The 16033-nt window shown below is 42.1% G+C and overlaps 1 pseudogene; it reads left to right on the top strand.

The window, feature by feature from the left end:
• The first annotated feature begins 1558 nt into the window (after window positions 1-1558).
• On the top strand, window positions 1559-7811 carry LOC101789063 (PRAME family member 12-like; annotated as a pseudogene).
• The last annotated feature ends 8222 nt before the right edge of the window (window positions 7812-16033 follow it).

Below are 16033 nucleotides of genomic sequence, written 5' to 3'. Positions count from 1 at the left end.
GCCACCTTTCTCTGTCACTGTCATTTTTCCTAAAAGCCATACAGAAATTCACAAACACACTTTCCCCATGGTTGGCCAATAAATAGAGAAATTTCCTGCCTCCAGTTCCCACCTCTGCGCATTTAACCAAGGCTTCTTGAATTCTTCCTTCAAATATCTTCTGAACATCCTGCTCCTCCCTGGCCATCCACATCTCATTACTTATGCAACCCCATGCTCACCCTGTCATCCCCCACAGGACTTTAAACCCAGACACTTTGAGAAATGCAGCTCCCAACTGATTCTATCTACTCATATCATCAGCTTTCAGAACAGTTGCATGAAGCCAGATTTTAGCTTTCAGCAAAAAGCCAAGCCCAATATCTGCACTGGGTGTGAGTTTAATCACATGAATGGTCAGTAATGCAGTGGTGGTCTCCTTAACTTCATTGATGTGCATGGTAAATTTCCTAAAAGGACTAGTTTCAGTACTATTTCTTAGAACCAGGACCGCTTTGCCCCTGGTGACTCATGAAAAGGGTGACAATTGGAGTGAGTCAGTGTCACACAGAAGGCAGGGAACCAGTTACACAACTCTTGCCATGCTTCCACAGTAGTGGCAAGGGACTACACTGGACCATCCTCACTACCCAAACTAGTGTACTTCTAAAGGCCAGCTGAAGCCTCAAGTGCAATGTTCAGGCCATTAGAACACTTTTTCCTTGAGCAACGCTGACTTGTACAGCAAGATGCTGTTGCTTTGGGCTGTTTAGCAGTGGTTTCTTGGCTAAATATCACTGATCAGAAACAGTGGAGAGGACTCAAGGTTATCACTCAAGAAATAAAGGAAAGAAAAAACGAGAGAAGGAGGCTTCAGAAGCATGAATGGGGAAAGCCAGAGATGGTTGCTTTAAGGTTGAAGGTTTGTTGAAGGGAGGAATAAATGAGGAGATGGGTGGATAGACAAACAGGAGTTTTCCTCAGAAAGGAAGCAGTCTTTGTGAAATCACCTCCAACCCCACTCTTTTCCTCCTGTGACTCTCAGTCGGGGTACTCTATCTATTTCTCCTGTTTACTATGTTACTGCGAAGATTATGCCTTTGTGCCAGGAGAGGCGATGATCTTGGCACACACATCATACATGTGTGGGTTTGTCGACAGTTATCACATCATTAGTCACTGCTAGTTACCACTGCTTTCAAGTTGCCACATAAATGAGTTCCTCCTACTCCCTCAGTCATGTCTGTCTTGATTCTCTGATCTCCTTCCAGTATTTTTTTCTTCTTTAGGCCCTTCAGCACCTCATTGACTATTTTCTGGTGTAAAAGACTAGCATTAGCCAGGGGGGGAAATGCTGTGGAGGCCTGAAATACAGTTGACAACTTTTCCTACAGCTACAGAGCCAGAACCAGAAATAAACTTCATTTCTGCCACCTCATTCAAATCAAATGTTCAAATCGTTTTAGATTACAAACATTTGATTATTTTCTAGCTGTGCCCAAAAAGCAAGCTTCTAAAACATATTAGGATGCATTTTTAAAAAGGTGGTAGGCTGAGGCCTGAGGAGGGGGGAGTGGGGATGAGGGACACAGGGAGAAGCCTCAGCTTTGGACCAGTAGAGTTTGTCCTCAGACAGCCCTGGCAAGAAGCCATGGTGGCGTGGACACAGGTGAGTTAGAAGAGAGTGTGGGGAGCAAGTGCAGGAAGAGGGAAGCTGAGTTGACCTCAATTTCTTGATGAATCACCAGGGAATTAATAGTAAGGTAGAAGGAGTTTGAAGAGGTGAAGGCTGTGCCCGTCCATGAGAAGAGAAAAGCATTTACAATTCAACAGAAACTGGAAATTCTCAGTGCTTCAAACTGAAACGGCAGTTTTGTTCCTCATCTGCCAAGGACAGCAGCACTTGCTCATTCTGTTAGGGATTCTCCATCCTGCCCTCTCATCCCCATTCTAACAGCAGGTGCCATTACCTCCAATCTCATTATCTCCAGCAACCCCAGTCCTTCTCCTTTCTTGTAACTGTCACAGTGACAATTCTCAATACAAAAGTTTATCACGTGGCCCTGCAGCTAGAAACCCTCCAATGACACCCTTGTCTATGGGATAAAAAAAAAAAACCAAGGGTTTTTTTACCCAGGGATCGAACTCACGACTGCCTGCTTGCAAGGCAGGCACTTATGCCGTTGAGCTAAATCCCCAGGCCCCAAAACCAAGGTTTTATTTTTGTTGGGTTTTGATAAAATGAAAAATGACAACAAATTTCCCCTGTTCCGTAGCTATGCAATGTTACAAAGTGATTTTGCTGTTCTTCCTGTCCAGATGTGTCTCCACCCCTTGACTAGAGCTTGGACATGTGACTTGCTTTAGTCAAGAGGACAGCAAACTTGACACTTACAGAGTCCTGCGAAGCAATTGTGACCTTTCTTGCTTGTCTTAGGGTCCTCGAAAAGTCATATGAAGCCGAGCATGGTGGTGCACACTTGTAATCCCAGCACTCAGGACGCTGAGTCAGGAGGATCATTGTGAGTTCAAGACCAGCCTGAGCTACAAGGTGAGCTAAAGGCCAGCCTGAACTGAATAGTTAAGACCCTGTCTCAAAAAGACAAAAAAAAAAAAAAAAAGAAAGAGAGAGAGAGAAAAGAAAGAAAGAAAGAAAGAAAGGGAGGGAGGGAGGGAGGAAGGAAGGAAGGAAGGAAGGAAGGAAGGAAGAAAGAAAGAGAGAAAGAAAGAAAGAAAGAAAGAAAGAAAGAAAGAAAGAAAGAAAGAAAGAAAGAAAAGTCACATGAATAAGATGAATAAGCTCGGGCAGTGGGTTGTGGGGGGCACATGGAATGAAAGGACAGTCATCACCCCTACTGCAGCCAAGGTCACTATCACTCAGTCAGACCCAGCTGACCCTGGGCACCTGAACAAGCCCCATCTAGCCTGGTGGAAGATCTGCCCAGCTGAGCTTGCCCCACAGTACCACCCACAGGTTAATTAGCTAAGCCTCTAAGTTTTGAGATAATTGAAGGCCAGGACTGAGGTGAGGTAACTGAAGCACTTGGAGTACAAAATCTGACTGAGGCCTCTGTCCAGCTTCCATGCTCATGAGTCCTGTGCTCCTGTTACCCCACTGTCTTACTTTATGTCACCCTACTCACTAACCCCACACCTGCCCCAGTATAATAGTTACACTGCCATAAAAAACTGCTACAAAGATCTTTTTGCTCTGGCTCCTGAAAGATTTATTTTAGTCCTTCCTAGCACATACACCATAGCCACCACTCCCTTCATCTCCCTCTTGTGTGCTGTAACATGCTGCCCTCCGTTCCCCATGATGGTTGCTAGGCACCAAGACCAGTCATCTCTCCCAGGCTTGCGAGCAAGCAAAGGAACACACTGATATAATAGGCTGCCCATTGATGTTCAGCCAGGTCAACCAGATTCTTGACTTTCAACTTTGAATCAGGAAAGATGGATAAAATCCACCAGAGAATGGAAATAATAATCCATTAAGTCTCGCCTTTGAAGATCCACCTACAGCACCCAGATCATGAATCACCCTCCAGAACCAGCTTCCCTGAAGCATTTACATGCCATAAATTTTTTCCCCAAATTTCTATGAGATTCCTGTCTCTCTTGAGCTAGATTGCCAGGGGATTTTTGTCTTGGAAATGACAAAATTTTACCACCTTAGCTCTTACCATTTTTTTCTTCTTTTCTCGTCACAATTTATGTTCTTCCCCTTGAAGTCTACATCATGTTCTGCACTTTTATTCAGCTAATTTTTTTTGCTGGAAGATCCTCTCTCTCATGTCCCTGGTACAGGACCCAATTGTTCCCCTACCAGATGCCTGTTGACCGGCATGATCCTTTAACCATCTCATAAGCCATTATCGAAGATCTGCTTATGATACACCCTGCACTTCCAGCCTTCAGAGGACTGCTCTGTCTGTCCCTGACATACCTGCGAGTTTTGCATAACCAGGCCACATCCTTCAGGCTGGCTCTAGTGACAGCGTGGGCTAGAAGTACAAAAGCCCAGTGACAGTCTCTCCTACGCCTTTGATTCCTAAGACTCACCAACCTTATCCCATTCGTCTCAGTGCTATCAAATTTGTCACTGTTCCCCTGAAAGACTAGTAATCACACTTGAGAACAGCAGGATGAGGAAGATATGAAACAGCCCAGTTGTCCTCTGCTCATCCTCAATCTGAATAAAGTGTTTTTCTCAGTGAGACTAAAATGGCTGTTAAAACACCTGTGTGGTGTTACCCCACTGAGTCACATAAAGGGAGGGTGAATTTAAATCATTAGGGTCCCTTGCAAGAATTTTTGGATGCAAGTTTCCTCCACTTGAATTTCCAAGATTTGATTTTGAACCTATATGCAAGATTTAACTTTATTCGTCTATCAAGCTTCACCTGCTTTGACTTTCTCCACTATTGAAATACAATGAAATTTTTCAGTATTAATGTCACATCGGTTTTATAGCCTGCTCAATTTTCATTCTGCTTCATGACAAAAACCAGAAAGACCAGGACAGAGCTACCATGCCTTTATACTGCTGCTAACCATATCCAAGTGGACATTGACTCGTTAATTCTGTGGAACAATAATTCAGCAAGCTCTGAATTCTAATTCTAATCTAATTCTGGAATATGAATTGCATTTATTTCCCAATGGGATGACAATAATTTTTTAAATTGCCAAAATAAAGCTTTAATATGTTTTTGAAATCCTCTTAGTTAATGGAGTAAAATTACATAGCAATTTAAATTTGCACAGAGATATATAAACCTGAGTTCTGCTGCTTGCTAGTCTTTATGACTCTTCACAAATTTTAAAACCTCTAAGCCAGTTTCAGTATTCTTTAAATGAGGCTAATCAGGGCTGGGGATTTAGCTCAGCAGCATAAGCACCTGCCTTGTAAGCAGGCGGTAGTAAGTTCGATCCCCGGTACCGATAAAAATGAAAAAGACAAAAAAAATTAAAAAAAAAATAAATGAGGCTAATCATAGTTTCTATTTCTTAGGACATGTGTCAGTAACTGAGTTTACTTCCATCAAATGTTTAACGGAGAACCTAGCAAATAACACTAATAATACTAATAATACTCTTAATTGTAACTAATAAAAATGCCAGAAAGAGAGTGACTGATTCAGAAAGGATCAAAAGACTCCACGGAGATATAGATAACTGAGCAGAAAGTTGGTGATAAAGAAGGGAGACGCCTTGGGAAGAATATTCCAGGGCAAAGGAATGGTGAGACCAAGGGTTAGTGTGTCCACTGACTGGTGAGTGGAACATGACTGGATCTGAAGGACTGGAGGAAGAACTGCAAGACAGAATATCAGGCTGGAGACCAGTGGGCTTAGATTTTGCAGGACCTTGGACTTCATTTTGAGTGAAATGAGAAACTATCATCAGAATATGGACAATGGTATGAGCCATGTAAGTAGATTTTGTTCTGAACGACTACCCTTGGCTGATATTGGCAAATAGGCCATAAAAAGGCAAGATTTGCTAGATTATACAGGAATCCAGCAAAAGATGGTGGTGTCTTGACATGGTGAAAGTGGTGAGAATTAGTTGTCAATTTCTATGTTTGGAGCTAAAGCCTCCAGGAGCATTGATGTACAGTGGAAGAAAGAAGAATCAAAGATGACCTGTAATTGGCAGAGCAACACTGAGGGCTGAGTTTGTGTTCAGTAATTGGAAAGATGCAGATTTGCAAGGCCCATCAACCAGGATAAGGTAGAGCAAATAATACCCAGACTTCCACAGCTTCCCCCACAAAATCTCTTTCTCATTTACAGCATTCACTCTGGAACCCAAGGAGCTGGAGGCTTCATGGTGACTCTTCTTTTCATGATCCCCGCCACACCAAAAGAAGCATGAGAACTACACTCTGGTTTCTAGAGACCCTGCTGAAAAGCAAACCCACTGTCATTCATATTTCAAGGAACCAGGTAATCATACAGCTCTTCTAACTTCAGAGAAAAATATATGAACACACCTTCCCACAGACCCAGAAAACAGAAAGGTGAAAATCTGGGGCATGTTAAACATAATAATACTTACTTCGGTGACAATGTAAATTAGCATAGTCATTATGGAAATCAGCATAGAGATTTCTCAAAAATCTAAAAATAGGAATATTATTTGACCTTTACCCACTCCTCAAAGTATATCAAAAGAATTAAAATCAGCATACTATCAAGACATCTAAATATCCATGTTTATTGCAGCACAATTCATAATAGGAAAGATATAGAAGCATCCTAGGTCTCCATCAGTGCATGAATATGGATAGGTTCCCATCAATAGTTAAACTGATAAAGAAAATGTGGTTTGTAATCCCAAAGGAGGATTAGTCAGCCACAAAGGAGATTGAGATTATGTTATTTTCAGGAAAATGGATAAACTGGAAATCACAACGTTAAACAAAATAAGCCAGACTCAGAATGACGAATATTCCATGCTTTCTCTAATAAATGGAATAAAAAAATACATGACATGAAAAAGTAGAGTAATATTAAGTCAGAGAAAGAAAAAAGGGAACTGCAGGGCCAAGTTTAAGGGAAAATAATGGGAGGAATGATATGATTAAAATATGTGCATGTATGAAATTTTGCTTTGATAGTAACATTTCATGAACCAATAAAATATATATCTTTATTAAAAAACAAAAGTAAGGAAAAGAACTGACTATCGGTCAAGAGATGAAACAGGACCCCTGACTGCCGTGGGTGGAAACGTGAGAAGGCTGCTTGTGGAGTTTTGAATCTGATTTCTCGATGTGTCCCTGTCTAACTTCATTTTGATGCCATGCTGTGGGAGCTGGTGTGGCGGAGCCTGCTGAGCACTGAAGACGTGGAAGAGCTGCCCAGGAAGTGAGCTCTTTTCACCACTGTTCACAGAGGCCTTTGCCAGGGTACACACATGAAGGCCTGGCTTTTCCCCTTCCTTCCTCTCGGACCCAAGAGACATTGTCCCTGGAGATCAAATGAATTATACTGGCTGGACTTGATAATGCTGCTAGCCCAGGAGATTTGCACTCAGAGGTGGAAATGCAGGTGCTATGTTTGCAAAATGTACCTGGGAACTTCTGGAACTCATAGGAGCCACCAGTAACAAAGCAATGGAAAAAGACCATCTTGTGACAGTGACTCAGACAACTGCCCCAGAAACATTCCTCTCCTGAGCATTCTTCTTTCAGTGGGTCAAAAGGAAAAGAAGTTTGCTACAGATGAGCTGTAAGAAGCTGCAGATTTCAGCATTGCCCATCTGAAGTATCAACAAATCTTGAATTTATTAGACTTGAACTGAGTCCGGGAAGTGGGAGTGCACTGTGCCTGGGGTCTGTCCATCTTGGCTGATTTTACTCCTTACCTAGACCAGGTGAGAAACCCCTGAAGCTGCTTCTCTCCTAACTCTGCATGGCTGCCTACATTTCCTAAAGATGGAAGAGTTTATTACCCATTTTACTCTGCAGTTCTCCAAACTGATTTGCTTCTGGGAGCTCTGTACAAATGTTGTGGTCTTCCTGGAGGGCTGCCTCAGCCAGGTGCTCAGGTCTCTGCAGACCCCTTGTAGATCCTCGTAGCAACTGCCAGCTTTCAGAATCAGACTACAACAAACTGTCTGAGTGCCAGAACACAAATTAACTAAAACAGCTAAATCTGAGAAGCACTGAACTGACTTATTTCAGTCCTAAGCCCCTCCAAATTATGCTAGAGAAAGTCACAACCACCCTGAAGATTCTAGACTTGCAGAACTATAGTCTGAAGGAGTCTAGCTCGATGCCATCTGCCTGCTCTGAGCTGCTATCCTGCTCAGCACATTAGCCTCTGTTGGAATCATATCCCTATGATGGTGCTGAAGGATATGATGATGCTCTCTATTGCCAGACAAAGCCAAGAAGGCCTCTGAAGAGTTACAAAGAAGAGAATTCTCTCCATGGGGCAGATTTTTCCATCATGGTACTGGGATCATGGATATATTGATTTTTTGTGTGTGTGTGTGTTTTTTTTTTGTCTTTTTCATTTTTATCGGTACCAGGGATCGAACTCATGACCGCCTGCTTGCAAGGCAGGTGCTTATGCCGCTGAGCTAAATCCCCAGCCCCTATCATGGATACATTGAATGCCATAATGCACCTGAAGAAGGTCTTATTTGACCTTGAATCCTGCTCTTACTGTGGCACTTGAGGTGTCTTTGACACAGAGCCCAGTCTATGTCACTGTTGAATGCTTGCCTAGTTGGGTACAAATATCAAATGCTTTCTTCAGGTTGCTTGGAAGGGGCCATAGAACATGTGGCTTCAGACTGTTGCTTAATGTGAGTGGAGGGAGGAAAGGTGACAGAAGATGGGAGATGGATTAGATTGGAGAGTAATGAGACCCTTAGGGACATGTTTCCTGTGGAGTGAGAAATATGAATTTGAATTTCTAGAAGTAGTTTCATGCTTGAGAGAGGTGCATGAGTGGTTATAAAGAGATGGTCAGAAAGGATGGAAACCTCGATGCAAAAAGCATCCTCCATAACTGATGAACCCAATCTTCAGTTTACAAGTCAGGAAACTCCTGTGACTATTAAGAAAAGAAAACATCCTGAGCTGACTGATTCAGCTTAAAAACCCATGGTGTCACCGAAAGCAGAGACACTCCGATCATTCCCTTCCATTCTTCACTTCTGTCTGAGCATCTGCTACACATTTCCAGTATCTGTGGCCAATCAGTGGGTCAATATACACAAGTTGTTGACCTAAAGCCCCACTCTCCAAAGCACAGAGTGTATTTGGAGATAGCAAAAGTCTGCAAGCCAGGATGCTCAGACTAAGGCAAAACTCAGGTAAATCTAACCTAGGCTGGGGCAGAGAGGAAGACAAAAGAGAGCAAGGAAAATGAGCCACATTTCTTTGTGGTCATATACTGAGAATTTCCATCCTTAAGTGGCCACCTTATGCAAAGGCCTCCAATAGACAGACAGCCAGACCTCTCCTGGGGAAACAGAATTTACCTTACAAAGAACTAATGGGGGCCTTAAAGGTGTTTTAATTATTCAGTTCTGACTCTATATTTCAGTCTTACTAAAGGAGTCTCTAACATTTCATTACAAACCATTATGACTGTTTATCACTTGATCTTCTCACAGGTACAATAAACAGTTGCAGATGAGGAGTGAAAAAATGATTAATAATGAGTATAGGCTTAAAAAAAGGTGGCTCAAGGAGAAAAATGAAAGAACAGCTTTCACAGTGAACACAATTAAGTTCTTTAAGCATATTTTTGTTACAGCCTTGGACTCTCACCTCCTTGTAAAATTTTAAGGCAAAGCCTTAGCTTATCATATCTATTCATATCATATCACATCTATTCACTGTATTCCTGGCCATCACAGCAGGATTGGATTAACCTATATGGCTAATTATGTAGGAATGCCTTCAAGGAAAGAACGCATTTCATAATTCAGAGCCTTCTGTGGGGCACCCAAGGACCCACTGAATTATTTGTTCTTTTCTGAGTTGCTTTTTTATTGAAAAACCACAGCAGCCTTTTACAAAGGTCCTGTTAATTTTTAATTAGGTAGATAGGGGTTGGTGAAGTCTATTTCCCAGAATTTTATCAGATTTAGTTTATGGAGTCAGTTCGATAAATTACTATAATTGAAAATAATCCCTAAATTATCTAGTCTTATTCATTTTATCTATTTTGATAGCAAATGGTTTCCTAATTCCCAGGAGGACCTATTTCCCAGCTTCCTTGTTTCTTACTAGATTTTCAATGAGTTTGAATACTTAAGATATTGACATATCTGATGTTGTCCTCCCTTAAATTCCACCACTTGTCAAAAGCTATTTACATTTTTATTTACACATTCCTCTACTTCTTTTCTCACTCTCCCTTGTAGGAGTTTTGGGTTGGTTTTTTCTTCTTTTTAGCACTTGGTTCTCTTTGGGGGAAGCCTTCCTGAATTAGAATTCATGGAACACCCTGAGGAGATCTCCATCAGCAGGGGCTGGTGAATACCCCTTCTGGTTTCCTAATATATATGTCAAAGTCAACAGCCCATTGCTGTCTGGCAGCCTTCAAAGGGAGGCTCCTCTGTCCCAATAATTTGAACAGTGACAAAATGCAGACCTGAATTCTGATCATTAGTTCTTTAAGTCTCAGTCTTTGAAGCCAAATGGCAACTCATTTGTAAATGGCCAGGTGTGAACAGGCACCTTGTATATAATTTCTCCTATATGTCTAACAACAAGTCCAGTACAACAGCTACTCTGACAAAGATGCAGTTTGTACAACAAAGCTATTTTTGTAGTCTTTATATTTTCTTACTGTAGCACCTTTGAAATTATTCAACTGATCTAGCACAAGGAAATTATATTTTCAATTTCTGGGCAGAGTAACAATCACTCTTTGCTATGAAGAGCCCCATCCTATTTTGCGGTGTGAAACTGAAAGGGTGAGTTGAACCTTTATCACATCTTTGTCTCCTACAAGGCAGCAATTAGCGTTTTACCCTTCCCTCTTCAAACACAATTAGAGCAAACACAAAAGAGTCAGGCAGGAAGGAAAGAAGGCGGGAGGCACTCAAGCAGGATGCTGAATCCAGCAAGCTGAGCAAAGGTTTTCTAAAGCCACCGCCCTTCGCAGCCCATTCCTTAGTTAGTCCAGAACCAGGACTTGTGGAGGAGCACTAAGTCCTCAGAGGGTTAGGACCCCAGAAATCTGGGGAGAGTTTTAGCACTTTTTTCTCATATTCTTTTTTTTTTTTTTTCTGGTTCTCAAATTCTTAGCCTAATGTTCTCCTAGAGTGTGTATTAAATTTTATCTTATGTACATAGACCATGTTCATCTGTTTTAATATTGTTAAAGATGAATTTACTATTATTATTATTATTGGTACCTATAGACATAGGGCAGTGTTAACAATGTAATTAATAATCATAATTACTGGATTTTCTTTGATGACCTCTGTGGGGATGAGGCCACTCATCAAAATACATTGGAATCATTTCAATTTATATTCATTTCCAAAATCTAAATGTTTTAGGAGTACTTTGGAAATTTATTCAATCAAAGACAAATGAAATCTGTGACTTCGCAGTGATAACCAGGCTAATAATTGGTTTGTTTACACTTCCAACGTATATTTACTGAACTAACTTCCGGTCACAGCTCACAGCATTATGTAAGATTTGTAATTACATTGCAAAGATTTAACAATGCCCAAGGTATCCCAACTAGCATGGTTCCACCAGGTTTACATGGTGCTAAACTTACTTTCCCACAATGATTCATCCAGAGAAAGATGATTTCACGCTAACTTTCATTTTCTCCAAGCCATTTAGGTGGAAAAAGAGAAAGAAATCAGTTTTGTTTCACAGTAGGAAGCTCTCTAGATTGGCACACATTAAAAGATAAACAATTTTCTTCTTTATTCTAAGAAGTGCCCATCTCTCGTTTCTTTAATTCCTTAAATTAAGATCCACCACTTTTCATCTAGAAATGTTAAGTTGGATCGTACACTAAGTGTTCCGACTGCTGACAGTGTGACAAGAGCTGCCTCATACTGTCCACAGTACAGTTGGACACAGTTTCTTACTTGATAGGAACTTAGAGAAGTGAAGCAGTTATTTCAGGTTTCCTAACACTTCAGAGGGAATTACTTACATGAGACTTTCCTTATTGCATTCATGTTTTTTAAAATGTACTCTTTAAAAATTGATCCTTAAGCACAAAATCAAGACAATATTCTATTTTGCATGGCACCAGTCTTGCTTGTCATTTTGAATGACAAAGCCCTAAACTGTAAAGCGTGAATAATAAGCCTGAACCCCAACATCTCTTTGTCAGCATTGCGTACAGCCAAGTGATCTTGATTGCGTGAAGCAGAGAGTTGAGGGCCATTCTCCAATCATTAAAATCCCCCAAAGCTATATTGGCTTGAATCATTCAGGAAGTGCCCTAATTTTTCTATTATAACTGTAGAAGCCTGAGTCTGACTTTCCTTTTAAAATTTCTAAAAGGAAAAGCTAATAGAATTGCCATCAGCATATCTTCAAGTTTTATACATTTAGTTAGTAGTTTCCAGGTCACTAACTCTATTTTCACCCCCAGGAAACACAGTCAGGAATTCCACTGAACCCCTTAGCTCCAGCAGAAAATTGGCCTAAATCTCTTTTCTAGTCCCAGTGGCAAATTCCCTATGGAAATAGCAAGAGACATTTGGAATAGAGGCAAGCATTGTCTTGTGTTGAGACAAGCCACTGAGTACACAAATACCCCCAAGTGGAAGGTCGAGGTTTTCATAAACTACAGCTCAAAACTCTGACATTGTTAACAATTCAGCTTCCCATGGTGGGTGATGGTTTCTGGAGATTCTACATGCAGGAGGCATGTGGACAGTGATAGGGTTTTCAGCGCGTAAAAGAGAGAATATAAAGTAAAATAGCCTTAATTCTGAGGATGCAGAGAAGCGCCCCACGACCAAAGACGGCCGGGCCTCTTCTGATCTGGACGTGGAATATGGGGACATACATATAACGTCTGTCTGGGGTTTGCACTTAGGGCGGTCATTGGTGATGCGCAAGCAGCTGATTGGGACTTTTCTCGTGCCACTGGTAGAAGGAAAAGGAAGTTGTCATAGGGGAAGGGGAAAATGAACCTCAAGGTAAACATCGCTTGATCTCACCTCCCACTGCAGTAATATCGTATCTAGGGAAAAATCCTTTCAGACAGCAAGTACAAAAAGAAGCCCAGAAAGAACTGAAATTATGCTACAAGAAAAGGGTAGGAAGAAATGGCAGAGGTTCTAGAAGTAGGCAAAAGGAAGGGGTATGGCAAAAAAACTTGCAAAAACAAAGGCAAAACATTTCTAATTGCACTGTTTGTTAGGGAATGCTTGGAGAAGTGGGCCTTATTGCAAAAGAAAAGGTACTTTCAGTAGCAAAAGAGAACTCTCCTACACACCCAGCTTGTGCTGAGGGCCCCTCCAGGTCTGGCTCCCATCCTGCAGCTTTGGAATACTCAGCGGCCTGTATCAGCCTCCTGATTCATATTGCTTGGTGCCATTTACACTTGTATTTTTCAGGCTTCCATTGATCCAAGTATGTTACAAACGCATCTATAAATGTGTAAGGGAACACAAATACACCCATGGTACAGAACAGAAAATACTCAGTGATTTTCACAGATGAGCTAATTCAGGGTTAAACCCCAGGACATAAACCAAGTGTCTGTATACAACAACAGTAATTCTGTGAAAACTTTTTGTTTAAATAGCCTTAGAATCACATCTCGTAGGCTTACTATCATTTTAAGAAAATATTTTCAGCAGTCATATTAAAGTTTTCCAACAGTGGGCTGCGGATATAGCTCAGCAGCATAAGCACCTGCTTGCCAAGCGTGAGATCATGAGTTTGATCCATAGTACCAACACAACAAAAAGTTATCCAATGGCTTATCAGAGACCATGTAGCATTTTTAAACTGTCTTCTAAAATTTATTTTAGAAAATTGTAAGGGGGGAGGTCACTAAACTTCCAATAAATGGCCAGAGTAAATATTTGCTGCTTTGCAAACCATAGTCTGTCACAACTATTAAGATTACAATTGTGGAAGAAAACAACCACGAGAAAATAGATGAATGTGGCCAGCCTCCAATAAAATTTTATTTATGGACATCAAAATCTGATACCATTCATGGGTCATGAGATATTCTTCTAGTGTTGAGTTTCTTTTGCCTGTTCCCTTCTGCGTCCTTCAAAGCAGTAGTTGGTATGACCTGGCCAGCACTCATAGTGTGCTGACTCCTGATTGACATAGCTGAAAGATAAACAATCCTGCTATCAAGTGAAATGGCAGAGTTCAGGGAAAGGCAGTGCAAGAGAAAAGAGATGGAATTGTTGAATTGCACGCATCCTATGTCTGTGTTTTCTCTAAAAGGCTTTGCCCTACTGAAAGTCTTGAGTGGACATTCATAGGGCTGTCCAAGGAGGTAAAAGTGTCAACCTGCAGTGTACCTGGAGATGCAACCTAACTAACCCCTAGTCCACACCTCTCTCTCCTTTATCTGTCACATACCAGAGCAGCAATTCTCCTGTCCTGAATCACTCCAGCCAAGGTACTAGGCAGCTGGAGATCATCACCCCAATTGCTCAAGGCCCACTGGAATTATTCACGCTTGCCAATCCCAAATATTCACCCTGCCCCACTTCTTTTTCCCAGAAATTCCTCCATACAGCCCATTTAGGATCCCGCCTCCTAATCCTGGCACTTCCTCTGCAGCCCCTCCTTCATGTATCATGCCCCCTTCTGATGCTCTCAAGCAATGGAAAATAAATCTTTCAGTTGTACTGGCCATTCTGCAGCACTTCTCACACATCCCCATAAATCAAAATCAGGTCCCAATGGGAAAGAGTGCCCCTACTCTACCCAGGGCCCAAGACCAGCAGCCATGGGGTCTGGGGTGCAACACTGGTCTACGCGTAAACGAGATCCCCAAACTCTATGAAGACTGCTGAAGCTGAAAAGCCCCTCATGGTGTGGTTGAAAACAGACTTTGGAATCTGAAGGTCTAGTTCAAATCCTTGTGCCTTCACATTCACTATCTGGCCTTGAAAAAATTTATGATTAATTATAGTCCTGTTTCCATACCTAAAAGTGAGGCTGATGATCACATACTCTGTGCCATATACTTAGAAAGTACCTAGCAAATATTACCATGTTTCCCCAAAGAGACCTAATTAGAAAATAAACTCCAACTTCCGGGAGAACATGGCGGACAGATAACAGCAACTACCGGAGGCTCTCTGAAAACTAGGCTCAGAAGCCAGGTATGGTGCGGACTAAAGAGACATAAGCAGGTGGAGTTATGCTCTGCTGACTCAGGAACGAACTCGGCTGAGAGAAACCAACTCGGAATGCAGTCCTGGTGCTAAAACAGGAACAGAAAAGCCTCGCTGCTGAGGCTGGACCCCACGCCATTTGGGTTTCCCGCCGCACGGTGGCTGGCTGCCTCTACATCGGCTCGGCAAGGAGAGAGACGCACGGAAACTCTGAGAACGGGAGTCTGTGAACGGAGTCGAAAACAGGACAGGCAGGGAGGCATGTTCTGACTTGTGGCGAGGTGAGTGAGAGAAACTGACACTCCACCACAGTTTGACTCCAGCGGACTTTCTGGGCCCGGGCAGTCCTGCGGGAGCAGGGCGCGCTGGCGACTCCAGCCACACATTCCCCTGTCGGGCGGGATTGGTGAAAAGTGCCTGGCCTGCGTGACGCTGCCGGCGGACCCCGTAGGCTGGCCCAACCCAGATCCCAGAGCCTGACGGAGGCCGGGAGGGGCGGGCCCCCGCGTAGGCTGCCTGGTGTGCAGCAGTGAGTGGAAACACCTAACCGGCGCAATTCGATCAGGCTGTGGCTGACAGAGAGAGAAGCTAGGCCTCTCATATAAGCTTGCATACATAAGGAACAGAGAATATGGGAAGAGGCAGCAACAAGAAAGGCTCCTCGGCCCCCAATTCTGAGAAACAGGCAATAACAGACACCGCACCATTACACATAAGGCGCCATATAGAGAGCCTCATAGACCAATTCAGGAATGAAGTTATCAACGACCTGAAGCTAGAAGTATGCAAAATAGTTAGAGAAATACTAAGCACCACCCAAGAAAAAACAGATGGTGGAATGGAAGAACAGAAAAAGAGGGGAGAAGTGTTTGATGGAGAAAACAGGGAAAGCATAGAATACGTGAAGCAGGTTCAAAGGGACTACCAAGATACTAAGAAGTCTATCGAAGACTGGCATAACAGCTTGAAAGAAACTAAGGACAGACTATCTGAACTGGAGGGCAGAATTGTAATATGGGAGAATGAAATGAAAAACTTCTTAAAAATAACAAAGAAACAAACAGCAATAATACAAACACAAGAAGATGATAAGAGGAGCCATAACTTAAGGATTAAGAACATAAAAGAAGAAGTAGGGACACAAACAAATGAACTACAAAAGCTACTCACAGAAATAATCCAGGAGAATTTTCCTAATTTAGCAAAAGGTAAAGAT

Source organism: Cavia porcellus, unplaced genomic scaffold (genome assembly GCF_034190915.1).
Source record: "Cavia porcellus strain 051 isolate PalLab524CR breed Dunkin Hartley unplaced genomic scaffold, mCavPor4.1 scaffold_4, whole genome shotgun sequence".
In the NCBI taxonomy this organism is placed as follows: domain Eukaryota; kingdom Metazoa; phylum Chordata; class Mammalia; order Rodentia; family Caviidae; genus Cavia; species Cavia porcellus.
Note: the sequence above shows the minus strand (reverse complement) of the source record. Positions and strands in the feature narration are given on the sequence as shown.